Source organism: Magnolia sinica, unplaced genomic scaffold, assembly GCF_029962835.1.
Source record: "Magnolia sinica isolate HGM2019 unplaced genomic scaffold, MsV1 ctg90, whole genome shotgun sequence".
Taxonomy (NCBI): domain Eukaryota; kingdom Viridiplantae; phylum Streptophyta; class Magnoliopsida; order Magnoliales; family Magnoliaceae; genus Magnolia; species Magnolia sinica.
This window is the reverse complement of record NW_026682861.1, coordinates 25,659-41,062: the sequence shown is the minus strand read 5'-3', so window position 1 is coordinate 41,062 and position 15,404 is coordinate 25,659. Positions and strand designations below refer to the sequence as shown.

Sequence of the window (15,404 nt, the reverse complement as noted above, 5' to 3'; positions counted from 1 at the left end):
ATTCGAAGCTTACGATGCATCCAGGTAGCACGAAGATGTATCAAGACATGAGGAGATCCTATTGGTGGGACAACATGAAGGTTCACATTGTTGAGTTCGTATCTCGTTGTCTCACGTGCAGCAGGTTAAGGCAGAGCATCGCCGACCTCCTGGACTGCTTCAGCCCATGCCCATAGCTGAATGGAAGTGGGATCTTATCTCTATGGATTTTATTTCAGGGCTACCGAAAACGAGGAAGGGACATGACTCCATTTGGGTGATCGTCAACCGATTGACGAAATCGGCTCATTTCTTACCGATCAGAGTTATGAACTCTGCAGACGAGTTGACTAGGTTGTACATCAAAGAGATTGTACGTCTGCACGGAGTTCCCTTGGAGATCGTGTCTGAAAGAAACACGCGATTCACATCTATCTTCTGGACTCGTAACCAGGAAGCGATGGGTGTAAAATTGAAGTTCAGCATCGCGTTTCATCCGCAGACAGACGGGCAGACGAAACGTGTGAATCAGATTTTGGAGGACATGTTGCGAGCTTGTGTTTTGGATTTCAAGGACAGTTGGGATGACTGTCTCCCTTATGTAGAGTTCGTGTATAACAATAGCTTCTAGGTGAGTATCGACATGGCTCCCTATGAGGCATTGTATGGTCACCCGTGTAGAGCATCGCATTGTTGGGCAGAAGTTGGTGAGCGTAGTTTGATTGGCCCAGAGTTGGTTCAAGCGACTTCAGAGAAAATGGACATTATTAGATGTTGACTTCTGACAACCAAGAGAAGGCAGAAGAGTAATGCTGATACGAGGCGGCGACCACTTGGGTTCGAGGTTGGAGACCATGTATTTCTTAAGGTTTCCCCCATGAAGGGAGTCCTGTGGTTTGGTAAGAAGGGGAAGCTCACGCCGAGATTTATTGGTCCATTTCAAATATTGGATCGAGTGGAGGCAGTAGCCTATCGCCTTACTTTGCCCACACCACTCGCGGGCATGTATAACGTATTTTATGTATCCATGTTGAAGAAGTACATTCCTGATCCTTCGCATATTATCAGTTGGGAGGAGGTGCAGTTGAGCGAGGATGCCACCTATGTACTGCGACCAGCATGTATCCTGGATAGGAAGGAGCAGGTACTGCGTAGCAAGGTCATCCCACTTCTGAAAGTACTGTGGACACATCACAATGAAGAAGAGGCTACTTGGGAGACTGAAACTGAGGCCAGAAAGAACTACCCTCAATTATACAAGCGATGGTTGGGCTACCGGGATCTTTGAATTTCTACGGCACATCTTGTAACATCTCGAAAAATTTCGTACAAAGACCTGAGCACCACCTCAACTAGAATTTTCTTAGGACTCAATCCTTTAGAAATTAAACGTGAATTAACTAACGCTAAACTCGATTACTTGTGAAGATTAGCACCAACCATGTTAAATATGATCTGTAAGACCCAAAACCTATAGAATCGTTAGCGCTACGTTACCCTGAAATATAGGATTCAATGCTAAACCTAGTTGCTCTCGGGAGTATATGGAAACTTTGTATCGGACCTGGACAGCACGTCGAAAGTCCGATAGCAATAAACTTAGACAATTATGACCACCTTATTGGGCTTGACAATCACCTCGAAAATCAAGTCCAGATGATGTCTTGAGACGATTTGCATGAGTCCGGAGTGAAGAGTGTGAGAAAGGTGAATCTATTTAGAAATTAAATATGAATTTAAGTAATCTGAGTCGTGTGGCTTGCACGTCAATTATAAGCATTCCGATTGTTGGATTCTAACCCAAATTCACCCTCGGATCAAGGAAGATGGCCCACACATGCCAAAGTGCTTGTGACCCTGATCGAGTTTCGGTGACCGTTGAATTGAAATTGGTCCGCAATGAGCGATCTAGAAACCCGATCGGATTGAAAATTTAACTTGCTTGAGATCCAATATTAGTGAGCTTAAGTCCGACCGCATTCAGAAAAAGGATCTCCAAAAACGCTCCATTGAATCGAAATAGACCCGATTTGGTTATAACCTTGGTATACCTTGGCCCTGGGCTAATTCCATTAATTTTAGGCCTATATAAAGACCTTAAACCCTCACTCTCAAATTCCATACGAATTTTCCAAACCCTAACTAAGAGAGAGAGAGAGAGGAAAAGAGAGAGAAAGTGAGAGAGAAGTTGGTGAATCATCTTGGAATTCTTTCCAGTTACCCTGCGTACCTAATCCATCACATCTGAATCGTTATTTCGGCGATTCTAATCTCATTTTTGGGTAAGTCAATTAAACCCTAACCTATTTTGGAACTTAGAATAGTTTAAGTGTTGATGTACCTAATCTAATTCATGCCTTAGGTTACCTATTTGCTGTTGGCGAAGACTTATCGTCTAAATCGAATCCATTGCGCAATTTCTGGTTTAAGGTGCGGACTATATTCGTATAGGTTATGGTTTTCAAAGCTTTCAATGTCAGTTAATGATTTATTACTGACATGGGTGCTATTTCACATGCCAAATGCGATATCTGTTTTGTTTTACGTATATAGATAATCTATGTTGTAAGTAGTGTGATTCATGTGTTTGTTGAAATGTTTGTATGCATTTGGAATTTGGCGTTGTGATTGCCATGATTAATCGTCATAGGAATATGATTGTTATTTATGCGACAACTCCTTGTTAGAAGGATTTGCCCTACTATGTAATATGGCTGACATATGTGATGTATGTTGCCAAGTGTAGTCTAAGTGCTTGTGAAAATGCCTGAATAAGTTCATATTTAGTAAGGTGTGAATTATGAGAGAGTTGAGATATAAAATCCCAACTACTTCCTTATATGTACTATTTCCTCCATGAATTTCTTAGTCTAACTATCTATGTTAACTATGTGTTTGATTTTCTTCATGCAAGTTGTTAATTTTACCACCTTACTTATGAATGGATTCTCGTTATCTTGCATTTTATAATATGTTTGCTATTATGGTTGAATGTGTATGGGGCCACGTTATGGTCCAGGCAATCGGTAACTAGCTTTGAGTTCGTGGCTGAGGTCACTTTCGTCACGTAGGACGTGTTTGACGAACCCGAGTTGTAGTAGGGTTGTCGGCAGTGGTTTGGCCACACGGAGTGTTTGCACACTTCATGTTGTTCAACTCAACGTGCGCTCGTGCTAGTCGAGCTCGTCAAGTAACCTGATTGTCCCGGTGGATGTTACTATGTATGGACGCTACTGTTTAAATATAGGGTACCAAACTTACCAGTGCAATCCCGTTAACCATGGTACCTCGATCCGCTAAGACTCATGAGCCGGGCATGGTGGTATGGGACACCGTGGTGAGTTGTCGGCCTACGTTGGGGTGACGAGCTTCCCCATAGTGACCAGTGAGAAATCCAGACTCGTGAGCCGATTATGGTGGTATGGGACACTATATTCGTGTTGTCGGCTTACATTGATTGGTGACGAGCCCTTTGTAGTGACCTCGAGCATACCTCGATACTGCATTGAGGCGACGAGCCTTATTGTAGTAACTAAGGTATGATTAGGCATGCATTGATTGGTGATGAGCCCTTTGCAGCGACCTAGAACCATAATATTGTATGAGATTGTTTAGGACTGACGACCCTAGAATGGATCACCGTTTGGGAATTGATATAAGGAAGGTACCTTAGCTTCCCAATCCTGCTGTGTGAAAAGGACTAATAACAACTTGGTAATCATGTTCATGCACGCATTGCATGTGCCTTGGCGTTGTGGAGCACTGCGGGAGGTTGTCATGCATACCGTAAGATGAAGACGCTGAGGGAGTGCAGGCGAGGGCATGCATCATTTCTACATATATCCTTGCATTAACAAGAATAATTAGGATATGTTTGATTGTATTGCTTTATCATTACTACTTGATTGAATGGATAACATGTTAACTTTTACTGTATAGTTCCACTAAGTTGATCACTCACTCCCACGTTCTGGGACGGTGTTTAAACACCAACCAGACTCTGTCTTCGATGCAGATGATGATGTGACCCATGAGGCAGAGCAAGAGTATGAGGATGACGAGGATGCGTTCTCCTTTATGCAATTCTCAGGCGGGTTCATGTGAGCCATGTCCTGAGCTATGGGGATTTAGGGTTATTGTTGCAGTGGTTTATTTCATTTTGATACTTGTATTTTGAAACGAACACTTGTAATTATGACCTGACAGAGCATACATATCTCAGGAACTTATATATATATATATTTCTTCAGTCTTCCGCTTGCATATTTCACCTGTCCTTGGATTATGTTTGTAGTTTGGCTTAATCTACTTCATGTTTTATGCACTAATACATACAACATACATTCATCATTACATATGTTACATAAGTGATGTTTTGAAACTCGGGAGCTGAGTTATGCTCGACCCCCGAATTTCAGGGCGTTACAATAAGCGTGCTCAGAATGCAATGACAGGATAATGCAGAATCATGGTGATGAGTAAATGAATGCAATCAGCCGTACCAAGGCTATGCGGTGCAAGATATGAATGCTATCAGCCATAACACGGCCATGCGATGCGAGATGCAAATCAAGCATACCAATCCTCTTCATATATCAGTACAATTCTCATTCTGGATAATCACCGGGGTTTAGTACACTCCAAATGGCACTGCCGCTCTCCCAGCCGCTCAGTCCAGGTGAGCGTAAGAAACCTCACTATCTGTCTGGCCAATCGTCTGCCAATACCTATCCGGCACGTCGATAGCGAACCCATTCATGAGTTGGTCAAACTGAGCCTAGTATTGCCCCTACACTCGGGCGAGTAAGGCCACACCCCTTTCCAACCGACCATGACACAGTGGGAGACGCGGCCTCCTAGTATTCGACCCTCGTGCGCTCATATATCCACTTGGTCTCAATGTTGGAGTCATCCTCTGGTACCATCGGGTTTAGGAATTTTCGCCCAGGGACATCTATGGCGCCCCGATGCTTAGTAACAATATTTTCGGTATCCAATGCAGCCACCCACGATGTGTCTGTGGAAGCTATGGCCCTGATGTCGCTAGGGCATGCAATAATCACAATCACACAAATGCAAGTGCATGAATCATACTATCAGACATGCAATAATCCTGTGTGTACCAAGCGCTCATGTGGGACAACTCTACCTATCAGAGAGCCCATAAACAATCTGCTCGGAGGCATATGCTATAATCAGTCACTCCTCATATCAGGCATATATATGATGCGTATGATCATGAATCATGGATCTATACTAAACAAGTTATGTGGTGATAGGCTATGTCATAATGAAGATGGGCCTAGACGGCCTTTTTGCTACAAATATGGGCCTATCAATGGGCCCTAGGGAGAGTCATAATGCGGACATTTAACCAACATTATCCTTACAATGTGGACATCAAACCATCATTGCTCCCAAGGCATGGCCTGCCATGAACATCATTACATAAACTATGAAGGAATCACATATTGCAATGTGCCTTATGTACATCCTGTTGGGCCTCGACCCAAGGGCTCCAAATACATCAAATGGGTCACATCAGATGGACCTCATATATATACAGCTGGACCTCAACATCGGGCCTCATATATTACATCAGGCCTAATCGAATGGGCCGAAACAATACACCGAATCAACTAGGCCAAGTCGAATGGGCCCAAACCAACCACACCATTCATCTATAGATAGAGATCTTTTTAGAGTATTATCACAAAATGAATCATATCCAAGGATCATCTGGACCATACCACAAATGGCAGTGATGATAATGATTTCCACTATTGAATTCCAGTGGGCCCACCGTAGTATTTATTTTCCATTCAATCTGTTCATAAGGTCACAAGGACCTGAATTGAGATGATAAACAAGTATCATACTGGTCTAAAGCTTCTGTACCCAAAGGGTTTCAATGGTAGGCGTATAAACCCACTGTTTCTATAATGTGGTCCACCTGATAATTAGATCTGTCTCATATTATTATTATTATTATTATTATTAGTATTATTTTATTTTATTTGTTTTTTTATCTTAAGCCTTGAGACGAACTGCCATATGGATGGACGATTTAGATGAAACGGTGGGACCCATGAGATTTGCCACCGTGATGCAGTGGCTGGCCACTGGAATTGGGCCACCCTTTGAACAACGTGGATACAACACATCCCTACAGCCCATGCTGCGGCTGCACGTGTGGGATCCCACTGTCCAGCGATGTGGACGGTGAGGACATGACACATAAACCATAGTGGGTCCGACATGGGGCCCACCATTACTATCCAAATTATAGGTAAGGTCACACAGACCCGAGGCAGAGGAAAAAAACAAATTTCATATTTGATCTAAAACTTTTGTGACAACCCAAAAAGGGTTTCAATAGTAGCCGTTCAATCCTACTGTTCCCTGCTGTGTGGACCACCTAAGTCCTGAGTACAGTTGATTTTTGGGGTGGCCTACAGCCAGAAGGGGGCCCACCCAATGCATGGTGTGGATATACATCACATGTCACGGGGCTGGGACCGTGGTTCCCTACCTTGTTAATGCCCACGGACCTCTAACGGCAGCAGCAGACGCTATTGCTGCTATAACTTTTTTTTTTTTTTGAAATTAGTGTTTCTAACGAATTTCTTAGGTGGGGTCCGCATCAGGGAAATCAAACCCGGCCATTGGTTTCTACGGCCCCTCATCAACCAAATGAGACCAATATGTAATGTGTTATTGGCGTATAGAAACGTCGGGGTGGGTTTTGACGGTAAGGCCACTGTTTTCTACGCTATGGCCCGCCTGATGATCAGATGGGCCTCATTTTTCAGCTTAATGCCTAAAATGGCCTGAAGAAAAGGATGGATGACTTGGATTGAGTACATACATCAAGGTGGGGCCTGCATGAGTGGCCCACCATTTCCTTCTTTTTTTTTTGGTTAGCTCATTAGTACACTCCCATGTCAATACACGAACTCCATGTTATCCAACCCTACTTCATCCAGCGTCCAGAGACGCTGGATGACATGGACATTATGGTGGGTCCCACATGCACGTGGCCCACCTGATGAGTCTAATATTTGTGTTTTTCCATCATTCAGGTCAGGCCCACTGGATGGCATGGATAAAGCAGATGGATGGCGTCAATAGAATACATCCATCATGGTGGGTCCATGATCGGTGTGTGGATCTAGTGGACCACACCCATAACAAGAGAGAGAGAGAGATAGAGAGAGAGACAGAGGTACGGTGAGATAAAAGGACCCCGCCACTATGGGCCCCACTTGATTAAATCACATACATCAAAATGGGTTCCACCAACAAGTGGGCCCTCAAATCATAAAATCAATTGTAGAAACTCAAAGATCACCCACCTCTTACACTCCTCCTTGATCCCTTAGCCTCCTTAGCTCCTTGCCTTCAAGTTTGATGGTGGTAGATCATGAATGAACGGTTGAGATGTGAGATGAGAGGGTAGGGAAAGTGGCCACACTTGTTGTTTGGGAGGGAGGGAGCTTGGACGTGGGATGTTGCTTGGGAGATTTTTTGAGAAATGAGGGAGAGAGAGAGAGAGAAGTGATGGGGTGATTAGGATGGGTGATGGGTGGAGTGATGGGTTGTAAGAAAGGGATGGGCGGAGTGATGTGTTGTAAGAAAGGGATGGGTGGAGAGAGAGAGAGAGTTGACTTTGGGAATGGGAGAGATGGGTTGCTTGTACTTGACTTGTACTTGACATGAGTGATTGATTGATTGATTGATGGGACATGTTGTAGAGATTCCCTCGAAATTCGCAACGCGCGACGTTTTTTCTCGAAATGAACGTGGGCCCACATCTTTTGACCTGAGTATCGGTTCGGTGCGTAAGTCACGACGTTGGAACCGCGGCGACGGCGTGGTCGCCAACGTACAGGTTTGGATTCGAGCTGACATTGGTATGTGGGACCCGGCTTAAGATCGCGCGTAAATGTCAGATACAAGTTGAGGGTTGCCGAAATTCGACCGGAAGGACCGCAAAAGCCAACGGAATGGTATGGACCAGGTTACGGGCCTTACAAATCCACACCTTGATTTCATTCACTTTGAAAGAAATGTCAGTATCAAATCCCCGTAGTACTTGCAAAGAAGATTCGAACTCGTCCGTCATACCCATTTTAGCCTAGACACCGAATCCCAACACTTGTTAAGGTGTTTATTAATAAGACTCACCAGCCATCAGGGGATTCAGTGATGAAAAACATACCAGGTATCAAATTTGTATAGGGTAATATTCTTGCAGATAAAAAGGGTGTAAGTTTGATTGACTTGTAATGAACAAAATCACTTGATCAAGTCAATTCAAATTGAGTCAGTCAATACTTGCAGCAAGCTAACTTGGGTTTCTCTAAACCTGAAGAACCTAGTCAAAATTACTTTAACATTTTGATCAATAGCTCAAAAATTCAAAAGAGTACTCAAAGCCTAGATTAGTTAGCAGGGTAAAACAACAATCTGTAGCCATTTGAAAACCAGCTAATTGTGCTAAAATTGTTCACGTTATTGCAGAAGGCACAATACACCTCAGGATGCATGCTCACTCTGATTTCTCCATCAAACCAGCTCAAAATGGCATGTGTGCTCAATGTGCAATAGCTGAATTGAACTCATTATTTATTTGAGCTAGTGCCTACTCTGCTCTAGCATAAGCTTTATAAAGAAAGAAAAAAAAAGTATCAGTCAAATAGTCGAGCATACTGTGGGCATGGAATTTACATAACATGCGGACATCTGATTACTAAATGCATAGATAAAGAGCTTTGACAGAACCTTCAATGTCCTCTACATCCAGCCTCACCTAAATGCTAAAGGTGTTTCACCTTTTCTAAAAGTGACTCTCTGTTTTGGTGTCCACCGTGCAGCTATAAATGCTAATTGCTACCATTGGCAGCCATGGGGTCTTTTACTCTTTGAACCCAACTCCAAATTTAAAAGAAAACACTTTGACTCAGTGCTCAGTTAACTCAGTGAGTCATGGTGCTATGATGGCCTAACTACTAATTACTAATTAACAAATAGGGCAAGCATATTGGCCTAAATACTAATTAACAATGTCAATTAACAAAGAATCATAAGTATAAACATTTAAAGAATAAATATCAAAATATATAAGAAAAAGAATGAGATTAAGTTCTCTGCGATTATCTACCACATCAAACCAGCTTTTGTAAGTGCTGGCTGTTTGAAGTTTCTTCAGTTTGTTTATTATTTATCCTCACACAACTGTGTAATAATATTTACAAAATAATTAAATTAATTATTAGGTATGGGTTGAGTCAAGTAAAGATTTGCCTGGGTTGAGTCAAGTAAAGACTCACATGAGTTGAGTCAACAAGACCCGGCTGAACAAAGAAATGTTGAACAAAACCAAATTAATATATAGAGCTTTGTCAAGCCCTTGTGCATCTATATCGCAAGTGCCAAACTGGCAAGCATGTGGGACAACATCCAAGTGGTGTGCAGCTGGAGGGCCCCATTGTGTTATAGGTGGCCTGCTTCAAACTCAGGAAGCACACCTCATCAGGTTGACCAAACGTGTATGAAAACTCAGGAAGCACAGCTCATCAAGAGGTGACGACGCATCATGGCGTCCACTATGCATTTTAGTCACATGTGAAAAAGGAATCCACCATTCTTCAAAAGAAAGTTGAAAATCTGACATTTTATTTAATTTTTTTTTTTTATTATTGTGGCCAGGAGCGATCACCCTATAGCGTCGGCGGTGAAGATTGAATGTCCATTGTTGAAACAGTCATGGGCAACCTAAGCTTTGGATTAAGTTAATATTTTTGTGTTTTCAGTTCATTTCATTAGGAATGAGCTCATGAACGATTTGGATGGAATATAAATATCACAGTAGATCCTAGGGAGGTTTCAATGGTAAGTATTTCATAACTCACTTTTTCCTCCCACGTACCTTGATTTTGAACATGTCTCATTTTTTAACTTAATGTGGACTGATGGCAGTTCTTAAACAATAGTCATCAGTCCACATTAAACATACACGTGGCCTCCTGATGGTGTACCAACCCTGCTTCAACATGAGGATGTTACTAGATATCATCTGAATTGAAAGCAAAACAGTTCAAAATACAACTATTTATTTTTATTTTTTTTAGGATGACTCATTAAACAACCCATTCATGAATACAATTTAATCACTTCACCTCCATGTTGTATGTCTTCCCAGCTCTAGTCTGTTCCAAATGCATTATTTGAAGGTTACAATTTGTTAGTATGGCATGAAAGCTTTACATTACTTGCCGAAACAAACAAAACACAACATCTATCAGTGTTGCTTTTTTGTCAATATGAATATGGAAGCTACATGCTCACTGGATGCATATTTTGTAGCCTGGCCTCAAGCAGAACAGGCAATTCAAGGATATATCTTCGCACTTGCATACATGTGTACTACAGTGCATGCATGTTTGCAGTCATGAATTCATGCATTTACAATCTGAAAAACTACAGTTAATGACAGAAACATAAAAAGAAAATGTTGGCAACCAGAGCAAGCATCATTTCAAGTAATTTCTATCAAATTGCAGCTTACCTGTCCATAAGTAATGATTGTTCCATTTATTGCATTAATGGCATCTGTTGATAGAAAGCAACAAAAAAATGAAACACAGAGCATGAACACAAAAATGAGGCAGATCCAAATATCAAGTAGATGATGACACCATAGCAAACACAGAGGGGATTGAAGGCTTACTTTTCAAAACTTCTCGAGGGCCATAGAAGTGTTGGATAAGCTGATATTTGTATTTTCCTATGAACAGGTTGGATGGGAAATAAACATTGGGTGGACTATATAAACATTTTATATGTTTGACTTGTTTTTCAGTAGATGATGAAAACAAAATTGTGTATAAAATGACAAGAGGCATGACTACTCATTAAATATCAATTAATCAACTAGTTAGACCATCATTCCAAAAAGGGCTGCTGTTTTTTTGTGAACCATCTAAAGTTGGTTTCACTATCTACATGGTAGAATAAAGCATTACTAGCATGCGAAATGCAGGGTGGTGGAAAGATTAAGCAAAGAAGAAAACTCACCAACAACATTGGACCCTTGGCAACCCAATCTTGAGAGTTTCCACTTCCATACTCAGCTCCAGCCAGGACAATGGTGTCATGGCTATAAGCCTTGTACCTCTGAAACACCATATTGATAACATGCTTTTAGTTTATAACATATCAAACTGTAGGGGAATGCCTCTTGATACTGCTCTACATTCATAGACCATAAGTAACAGATAGAGGTCCTAATAGGACTAAATTTTAAAGAGAACCAATCACCTATAGGCAGTTGTATGCTACAACCTTTTCTTGCCTAAAGAATCTATTTCCATTTTTTTCCCTTAACAGCAATTTTCAAGGCAAAATACTTGTAAACTATAGCAGTTTCAAGGGATCAGTCATTGTAAAAGGTGAAAGGAAGCAATGAAGAAAAAATGTAGCTAAGTGAAAAGAATAGCATAATTTGATATCAATGAACTCACCATCGCCGTATAAAAAACATAGAGCTTCTCGCCTATTAGAATGTGAACTGTCTTTGGCTTCTCCCTTCAAGAGCTTGTTAACAATGTGAATATTAGCAAAGGTTCCCCTCGCCATCACCTCTTGTTCGTCTTCTTTTTCTTTTCTTTTTTTCTTTCTTTCTTTCTTTCTTTTTTTCTTTTTTTTTAATTTATTTATTTAAATGAAAGTAAGTTATGGATATAATAGCCTAGTTCTCTAAAAGCATAAAAGATTCAGTGGCATATTGCTTTGAAACCATGAAAGAACCAAAAATAATCAGTAGATGAGTTGTTCACAATTCATGCTAATCGCAATTCAATTCAGTTTCAGACTCCTAAAAAGCTTCTCAATTCAAAATTCCAAGAAACTCAACAATTCTGCGCCACAGCCATAGAGCACACAAATAAACATCTAGGATAGATCACAATAATTGCAATAAACTAGTTTTAAAAAGATAAATCTTCTTAATTGGTACCTCTACTATCTGCATAACATCGTGGTTTGCAGCTAAATCATCTACTACAATTAGCATAATTGCGCTAAATGCTAATGGGTATAACATGTGCAAAAAAAAAAAAAAAATCAAGGCTTTCAAAGGAGCTTGGAATATCGCCAGTCAGGCTGTTACAGCTGAGGTCTTTGCATGGAGAAAGCACAATGATAGATAATGAACCTGTAACAAAAATGTTTTTTGTGGCACATTTTGCAGATGAGCATTAGCACATCCAACTATTAATATTTTTCTAGATGCACCAAACAGCTCAAATCCAGTGAATGTGCACCAGCTGATGCATACTCAATTTCATTCTCATTCTGGAATACATCTAAACATGCGTTAAAATACAATACATAAATGCAGGGGAGAGTAATGGGATATTAACATACAATACACAAATGCAAGTGAGTAATGGTGCATTTTACTAGATTACAAGCAAAATGTCAAAATCTGCTTATAGTACTTATAGCTAGTTCAGATCCAAAATCTGCTTTTGCGGAAACAAATTCTATCCATGATACAAGACCACAACAATTTGCAGATGATTTCAGCAAAGATTGAAATTCCTCTAGAATAAACAGATATCATGGAACCATGATAAGATCTCAACAGCACAAAAAAAGAGGGGCAGTTTCAATACTAATAATGACCTTTGTTATATCAACATTGGATCCCATGCCCCTTTGACCACATACAGGGACACGTAACCTCATGAATATTATTTCTTTTGATCAATAGTAAGCTCACATAAATCAATTCAACCAAATTGGCTGAGAAGGAAACAACAGTAAGCCTTCCAATGCACAAAATTACCCAATGCCAAATGGCATGAAAATACTCCTAGAGAGTAGAAAAATATTATTATTTTTTTCATTTTCAGCAACATTAAGCCTTCCAAAAAACCACTCAATACTACATGGCAAGTAAATGTGCTCCATCAAACATCCAAATCCAAATCAGACAAAGGCATCCAATACAAAGCATCACCAAAAAAACCACACACACACACACACACACAGAGAGAGAGAGAGAGAGAGAGAGAGAGAGAGAGAGAGAGAGAGAGATTTAAGAACACAAAAGATCCTTGACAGAAAAAATACAAAGCACTGGGTGGAATGTATTTCTACTCTATGATATTTACAACCAGAAAATATGTGAGGAAGCAAATATAGTATAAGAATATTGTATTGGTATAAGAACCAATAGTTAGTTTTCCAAAGGCACACCTTTGCATTTTCCATTTGTTTTATACTTCCAGCAGCATCAGTTTTCAGGACCATGCCACGAACAATTGAACAGTTATGCAGACCTCCTCCAAGAAGCTTTACGACACGAACATTATCTACATTAAAGTTCACTGGGTTCTTGAGGCAGACCTGGATGCATGCCTGTAATATAAAAGAAGTCCAGCTTTTGAATTTTTCTCATAACCAAGGGACCAAAAATAATATTAATAAATAAACACCAACATCCATGTACACACATCCGCAATAAGAGGGCACAAAATGTCTTCTTGTACGAACTGCTTACTGGCCACAATAGCTTTCATTCAGGAAACAACTTCATCCTTGTTCCGCACATCCATTGTTTCCGAGCCCTTTTCAACCAACTCATCTAAAATATCGACCATCTAGGTATCAACAGAGCAGAAATCAGCATATGCACAATGCCTAATGAGCAAAAGGTTCAGAATACAGTTTGACAGGTCATTCAGCAAAGAAATGAAGGACCTTATTGATCGCTTTTGGGTAGCCACTAATGAGTTCACTTGGATGCAATCCTATCCTAATAAGCTCCTCTGCATTTTGGAGAAGCTCCCCAGCAAAAGATATTGTCAGATTAGCTCCATCAACAATTTCTTCCTGTTGAGCTTTGCCTGCTTACACGAGAATCTTGGCAGCAGGATGCTGTACCTCAAGTTCATTCACAATAGTTGCAGCATCATTTGTATCAAAGAGTTTGTCCAAATGATTAATGACCATTTTATTCATACCTAAACATGCCCAAAAAAGGGGGGAAATTTTTAATCAACCTTGCATATTTTGAAGCCAGACCGAGGATCATTAGAATGAGTAAGCATCTAATAGGGCCAGATAAAAAACTTATGAGCTACTAATTTTGAATATTGTCAGGGCGACATTACCGAATAATTAACAGAAATCCTGGTCATTATTAAAGATTCCGAAAATAACACAAAAATGGGAAATGAATAAGAAAGTCTACTAAAAAGCACCGAAAATTTTGAATATTTTCAGGGCGAAGAAACTTCAGTAGGCAGAGCCGTTACCGTTCGATCTGAGCGAAGTTCGGGTGATGGTGGAGAGCTGCTTGCAAGCATCAATGTTCTTGAGGACCGCTTCGTCGATGCCAGAGGGATGCTTGTAGCCTTCTTTCAGCATCGCTTGTACTCCGTACCGCTGCATCTGGAACCCCATTCTCGCTGCTGAGAGTTCTAGAATCCGACTCCGAAGAGAGAGAGAGAGAGAGAGAGAGAGAGAGATGAGGAGAGTGTTGCAGAGATCGAAAACTTAAAATTGGAGTTGCTCTGAAAGAGAATGGATCAAAACCCTAACCCTTCAAATAACCTTTTTCGCTTCCGAGAAGCTCTGCTCTGCAAATACTGTATACCTACCGAGCAAAAATGTAAAGTGAGGCTGGTTGGAGAGAGAGAAAGAGAACAGGTAATTAGGGCTCTGTTTTTCTTGTAACGATAGGGAGAGAGATCGGGAGGGAGCGAGAGAGATAGAGAGACAGAGGGAGGGAGATAAAGAGGGAGGGAGCGGGAGAGAGATCGAGAGGTAATGATAGAGGGAGTGAGGAAGCGGGAGCTAGAGAGATCGAGAACAAGGGATTGAGGGAGTGAGGGAGCGGGAGAGAGAGGGAGAGATCGAGAATGGGGTTGCGTTGGTGCGACGGGAGATAAAGAGGAAGTTATGTAATAGGTTTTTTTTAAAGGTTCTGACACGGTTTCGAGCCGTTTCAGAACCAAAACCATTATGACACGGTTTTAAGCCGTTTTAGAACCAAAACCATTACCGTTCTTGAACGGGGTTTTCGATGTAGTGCTTGGATGAAGTGAAAAAACAAATATCAGCTTGAAGTTTTTAATGGTGGACATTCAATCCCTAATTTATGGTCCACTTGAGCCTTGGACTTGCCTCATTTTTAGGATTATATCTTAAAATGATTTGAGAAAAACGATGAACAACGTGGATAAAACACTTACATCAGGGTGAGCCCCATGGAGCCCTGCCCGGACGGATTACCGTCTGGACGGGGGTAGGATGCAACCGCATCCCATAAAATTATGCTGTAAATACAATTGGCAAAAGGGAAACGTGAAAAGAAAGCAAGCTCAGTCTCTACCGACTACACGTGCTGTAAG

General features: G+C 41.0%; 2 long non-coding RNA genes across 3 annotated transcripts in view; both read right to left on the bottom strand.

The window, feature by feature from the left end:
* LOC131236397 (uncharacterized) overlaps positions 1–11,669 on the bottom strand; it is a 44,964-nt gene extending 33,295 nt beyond the window's left edge. The window contains exons 1-3 of one of the 2 annotated variants that reach the window (XR_009166723.1): positions 11,505–11,669; positions 11,059–11,157; positions 10,550–10,593 (exon numbers count right to left, since the gene is read on the bottom strand). This is a non-coding gene — a long non-coding RNA (uncharacterized LOC131236397). The remainder of the gene's footprint in view (positions 1–10,549; positions 10,594–11,058; positions 11,158–11,504) is intronic. The other variant, XR_009166724.1, reaches the window with a different exon arrangement.
* A 1,079-nt stretch (positions 11,670–12,748) lies between these two features.
* On the bottom strand, positions 12,749–15,000 carry LOC131236398 (uncharacterized). The gene is made up of 4 exons (XR_009166726.1): positions 14,307–15,000; positions 13,750–14,012; positions 13,503–13,649; positions 12,749–13,407 (listed from the first exon to the last, which is right to left on the bottom strand). It is a non-coding gene; the product is annotated as an uncharacterized LOC131236398 (long non-coding RNA).
* Between the last annotated feature and the right edge of the window lie 404 nt (positions 15,001–15,404).